Source organism: Elephantulus edwardii, unplaced genomic scaffold (assembly GCF_000299155.1).
Source record: "Elephantulus edwardii isolate Elephantulus edwardi_28Jun2011 unplaced genomic scaffold, EleEdw1.0 scaffold00234, whole genome shotgun sequence".
NCBI lineage: Eukaryota > Metazoa > Chordata > Mammalia > Macroscelidea > Macroscelididae > Elephantulus > Elephantulus edwardii.
In genome coordinates, this window is record NW_006399984.1 from 488,822 (window position 1) to 495,233 (window position 6,412).

The following is a 6,412-nucleotide window of genomic DNA, read 5'->3' on the forward strand; positions in this document are numbered from 1 at the left end:
TGATGAAGGAGGAACTTCAGGCTGCTCTGAAAGACATGGCAAAAAAAAATAAAGCCTCAGGAATTGATGGAATGCAAATTGACATATTGCTGCCCTCGAAGTGCTCACCAGGTTGTGCAAAGAAATCTGAAGGACAACTACCTGGCCAACTGGCTGGAAGAGATCTATATTTTTTCCCACTTCAAAAAAAGGTGACCAGATAGAGTGGGGAAATTATCGAACAATTCCACTAATATCATATGCTAGCAAAATCCTGAAAATATTCAGAAAAGACTGGAGTAGTACATTAACAGAGAAATATTAGAAATACAAGCTGGTATTTAAAAGAGATCATCTAAGGGGAGCTCTGGTGGCCTAGTGGCAAAGGGCTGCAACTACAATCCCAGAGGCTCAGGGTTCGAATCCACCAGATGCTCTGCCAGGGAAGGAGGGACAATCTCCTCCTGTACCAGTCAGGTCGGATTTGATGCTACACTCACACAAAAATAATAATTTTTTTTAAAAAAAAGAGATCATTTAAAAGACCTTTTTAAAAGCTGGGTTTAAAAGAGATCATGCCACTAAAGACATCATCACAATTGTTGGATGGATCTTGGCAGAAAGTAAACAGTACCAGAGGAATGTCTGTCTGTGTTTTCTTGACTATTCAAAGGCATTTGACTGTATGGATTAAAGCACATTGTGGCTAACCTTGAGGAGAACACTTGATTGTGCTTATGGGAAACCTATACTTGGACTGCTAAGAGAGTAAACAGGTTCAACCTGAAGAAGGTAAAATCAGGCTGCTCCTTGGAGGTAAGGATTCTGAAGCTTCATCTGACATACTATGGACATATTACAAGGAGGGGCCATCATGCTTGGGAGGATGCACAGACAACGCAGGAGAGGGAGACCTGCAATGAGATGGACTGATTAAGTCACTGGGGCAATGGAGGTAGGTGTGTCAGAGACACCAAGGACGTCACAGGGTAGACAGAGCAAGGTTTTAGGGCTATTGTACAGAGGGTCACTATGAGTTGCAAGTGACTCGATGGCACATAACAACAACAACAACGTAATTGGACCAGGAAACAGTCCTCAGAACAGAGCAAGGAGATGCTGGTTCAAAATCAGGAAAGGAGTGTATCAGGGTTGCCACCTGTCTCCATATCTTTTCAATCTATATGCAGAACAGGTCATTCATCAAGCTAAGTTTTATGAGGAGTATGTGACATCAAGGATGGAAAAAAACTCATTAACAACCCACATTATGCACATGACACAACCTTGTTCGCTGAAACTGAGAAGGACCTGAAGCACATCCTGCAGAAGGTCAAGATGATTCTCACCACTGGGTCAACTGGCAGCACCATGATAGATGGAGAATATATTGAGGTTGTTAACAATTATAGCTTGACACCCACCAGCACTCAGGAAATTAAAAAGCAAAGCAAAACAAAACAAAACTAAAAATGAATTGCTTTGGAAAAATCTGCTTTCAGGGACCTCTCCAGTGTACTGAAAAACAGTCTTGAGACTAAGACTAATCTAGGCCATGTTTTTGTTGTTATATGCCATTGAGTTGCTTGCGACTCATAGCGACCTTATGTACAACAGCCCTAAATCCTGCTCTATCCTGCTCTAGCCTCTGACACACCCATCCTGATTACCCGAGTCACTGAATCAATCTACCTCAAAGAGGGTCTTCCCATTTGTGCCATTCCTCCACCCTCCCAGGCATGATGTCCCTCTCCAGGGACATGTCCCTCCTTACAACATGTCAAAATTATGTCAGACGAAGCCTAGAATCCTTGCCTCCAGGGAGCAGCCTGGTTTAACCCTCTCCAGAGTAAATCTGTTTGTTTTCCTAACAGTCCATGGTACCCTCAATACTTTTCTCCAGCACCACAGCTCAAAGGCATAAATTCTCCTTCTATCCTTTCTGGTCATTGTCCAACTCTCTGATGCATAACAAGTGATTGCAAGGACCATAGCCTGTATCAGGTGCACCTTAGTCTCCAGAGTGACACCATTGCTCTTCAGTACTTTGGAGAGGTCCCTAACAGCAGACTTTCCCATCGTAATACTTTTTTTTTTATTTCCAAGCTACTGGTGCCAAGAGTGTTGACCATAGAGCCAAGCAGACTAAAGTTGTCAACAATCTCAATGTCTTTACCTTCCATCTTGATGCTGCCAATTGGTCCAGTGGTGAGAATCTTTGTCTTCTTGAAATTGAGCCTCAACCCATACTGAAGGCTGCAGTCCTTGACCCTCTGAAGCAAGCATTTGAGATCCTCTTCAGTTTCAGCAAGCAGGGCTGTGTCATCTGCATAATGCAGACTGTTAATAGATCTTCCACCACTCCTAATGCCACACTTCTCCTCATAGAGCCCAGCCTCTAGGATAATCTGTCTGCATACAGGTTGGAAAGGTGTGGACACATCCTTGAATACTCCCTTCTCAATTTTGAACCATGCAGTGTTTCCCTGCTCTGTTCTGACGACTGCCTCTTGGTCCAAGTATTGTTGTTGTTGTTATGTGCCATCGAGTCGCTTGCAACTCATAGCAACCCTATGTACAAGAGCCCTAAACACCTTTCTATCTTGTGCCAACATAGCTGTCTCAAACACATTCATTACCACCACTCTACTCACAGAACATATCCATCTCATCGAGGGTCTTCCTCTCCTGCGCCGTCCCTCCACTCTGTCAAACATGATGTCCCTCTCCAAGCAAGGGCCAGTCCCTCCTTGCAACATGCCCAAAATACGTCAGCCAAAGCTTCAGAATACTTGACTCCAGGGAACACTCTGGCTTCATCCTCTCCAGGACAAACCTGTTTGTTCTCCTATCAGTCCATGGTATATTCAACATTCGTCTCCACCACCACAGCTCAAAGGCATCAATCCTCTCATAGGATTCATATTAGCACGATCAAGTGTTCTGGGATTCCCGTTCTTCTCAGACAGCCACAGTTTGTTAAGATCCACACAGTCAAATTCCTTTGCATAATCAATGAAACACAGATAGACATTCTTCTGGTATTCCCTGCTTTCAGCTAAGATCCATCTAACATCAGCTACAATATCCCTAGTACTTACAACCCTTTCTAAACCCAGCTGGACTTCTGGCAGTTCTCTGCTGATGTGTTGTTCCAGTCGTTTTTGGATAGTCTTCAGTGGAATCTTGCTTGCATGTGAAATCAAGGATATTGTTCTATAATTTCCACACTCTGGTGGGTCACCCTTCTTTGGAATGGGAACAAATATAGACCTCTTTCAGTCACTTGGCCAAGTGGTTGTTCTCCAGATTTTTTGGCACAACTTGTTGAGCATGTCCAGGGCAGCATCCACTAGCTGAAATATGTCAATTGGTATACCACCTATTCCTGGGGCCTTATTTTTTTGCTATTTCCTTCAATGCACCTTGAACTTCTTCCTTCAGCACCATAGGCTCTTGCTTATACGTTATTTCATTAAATTCTTCTGTGTCTACCAATTCCTTTCAATACAGTAACTCGTATAGTCTTTCCATCTTCTTTTAATGCTTCCTGGATCATTTAATATTCTGCCTAAAGCATCCTTGATTATAGCGACTCGAAGTTTGAAATTGCTCTTCAGTTCCTGGAGCTTAAGAAATGCTGAGTGAGTTCGGCCCTTTTGGTTTTCCGACTCCAGCTCCTTGCACCTTTCATTGTAATATTTTGCTTTGTCATCCCGTGCTGCCTTTTGGAATCTTCAGCTCTTTAGTATCTTGAATTCTTCCTTGTTCTTTGGCTTCTCTGTGCTCCAGTGCAATCTTCAGAGTTTCTTCTGACATCCATTTGGTCTTTTTTTTCTCATCTGTCTTTGTAATGACCGTTTGCACTCTTCCTGGATGGTATATTTGACATCCTCACACAACAAATTAGGTCTTCGCTCATTAGTGTTCAAGGCCTCAAACCTGTTCCTGAGATGGTTCTGAAATTTAGGTGGGATAGATTCAAAGTCATATTTTGGTTCCTGTGGTTTTGATTTACTTTTCCTCAGCTTGAACTTGCATATGAAGTTGATGGTCTGTTCCACAATCAGCTCCTGGCCTAGTTTTCACAGCTGATATTGAGCTTCTCCAGCAATTCTTTATGCAGATGTAATCAATTTGATTCCTATGTTTACCATCAGGTGAAATCCAAGTGTATAACCTGTGTTTATGTTTCTTATAAAACGTATTTGTAATGAATAAGTCATTGGTTATGCAAAATTCAATCATTCTATCTCCAGCTTCATTTCTTTCAGGAAGTCCATGTTTTCCAACTACTGATTCTTCTTCTCTGTTCCCAACTATTGCATTCTAGTCACCCATTATTATCAATGCATCTCGATCGCATGTTCGATCAATCTCTGACCGTAAAAGTTGGTAGAAATCATCTATTTCTTCCTCGTTGGCTCTGGTTGTTGGTGCATATATCTAAATGATAGTGGTATTCACTGGACTTCCTTGTAAGCATATGGATATTATCCTCACACACAATGTTACTCACAATGCCACATGGTCTTGGCATTGACTTGCTATTCATCAAAGAGCTGGATATGACTTAGGATGAGAGAAGAATTATTTGTGCCTCCAAATTGTAATGCTGGGGTGGATGTTTTTAACATACCACTGATCACCAAGAAAACAAATAAAGCTCTCTTGGATTGGTGAAATCAAGTTTCTCCTTGGAGTGTAGGGTTTTGAAGCTCCATCTCACAATTTTTGGGCACATGGCCGGAAGAGACTGGTCCTTGGAGAAGGACATCATGCTCAGAAGGGTCAAGGGACAGCACAGGAGAGGAAGACCCCAGATGCGATGGATTGATACAGATGAGATTGACCCCAGATGAGATGGATTGGAGGTAGGTGTGTCAAAGTCAGTGAGACTGGTTCAGGACCTGGCAGGCTTCAGAGCTGCTGTAAATAGGGTTATTATGTGTCACAGGCAACTCAAGAGCACATAACAGCAACAACAACACCATTTTAGACTAGGATCTTATCAAAAGTTACAGAATCCTATAGGCCTTCACAAGAAAAAAGCTGATAGTACAATTACAAAATGGGCAAAAGGCATGAAAAGATTTTTCACATAGAAAGATATTTGGATGGGAAGATATTTGGACGGCCAACAGATACATGAAGAAATGCTCAAAATCCCTGGCAGACATGCGAATCAAAACCACAATGAGATAACATGTCACTCCTATAGTAGTGGCAAAGTAAGAACAGCAAGTAATAAATGTTGGAGAGGATGTACCAAGATATGAACTCTTATACATTGTTGGTGGAATTGTAACGTCACTCAATCACTCTGGAATGCAGTTTGGCATTTCCTCAAAAAGCTGAACATTGAAATTTCCTATGACCCAGGTATTCCACTACTTGGAATATACCCTGAGAAAATAAGAACTGAGACACAAACTGAGGCTTGTACACCAAATGTTCACAGCAGCTTTATTCACCATCAAAAGAATATGGAAATAGTTCAAACATCCAAACACAATCTAATAGATTAAGAAATTACAGTACATTCATACGATTGAATACACAGCACACAGGAACAATGGTTTTCTAAATCACTACCTAATTTGAGAGGAGCTGGAGAGCATTTCTCTAAGTGAACTAACTCTGTCCCATAAGGACAAACACTATAGAAGACCATTATTGTGTAATGTGTGTGAGGATCCAAGGGATGGGGTAGGGTGAATGCAGAGGGGTGAAGATGGATGGGGGAGGGGTGGTTAATCAGAGGATTGCACAATTTGATATGTGGAGGGAGGACTGGAAAAAGGCAATCTAAAAGAACTGGGGTGAAAAATGTTCACATGGATTGTTTTTTAAAATTGATGTCAAAAGAGATGAAAATTGCACTAGAGCATCAAGAAGCCAAAACAAAGGGAAGAAATGTTGAAGTGAGAGATGAACAGACGATTTTAAACAGCATCTTGAGAACACAAAGTATGATGGGCTGTGCAAGAGCTGATTTGGAGAATACAAGAGGAAGAACTCATTATTTCTCAAAATAAAAGAATTGAAAAATTAACTCAATATTTGCAATGCTGAGAGATCCGATAGGAAAAATCCTGAATGATAAACAAAACATCAAAAGAAGATGGAGACTGTACAAAAGATAAATGGTCAACACTGAAAAAAAAATCAACTGTTTCAGAAAACAGCATGTGATAAAAGGTGAGGGTAGAAGCTCAAGCTGCGCTGAAGGCATCCCGAGAAAAATAAGGTCCAGGTGTTGGATTTTGTGGAAAGAAGCCACGAATAAGCAAAGCACTCCTTACTCCCTGACTTAAAATCCTACTACACTGCTGTGGTAGTCAAGACAGCATGGTACTGGTACAATGACAGACACATAGATCAATGGAATAGAATTGAGAACCCGGAAATCAGCCCATCTATTTATGGGCAA

The 6,412-nt window shown here is 41.5% G+C and overlaps 1 protein-coding gene across 2 annotated transcripts in view; it reads right to left on the reverse strand.

Annotated features, from left to right (window-relative positions):
- Window positions 1-6,412, reverse strand: part of GABRB3 (gamma-aminobutyric acid (GABA) A receptor, beta 3) — a 484,556-nt gene that overhangs the window by 438,704 nt on the left and 39,440 nt on the right. The window lies entirely within an intron of this gene.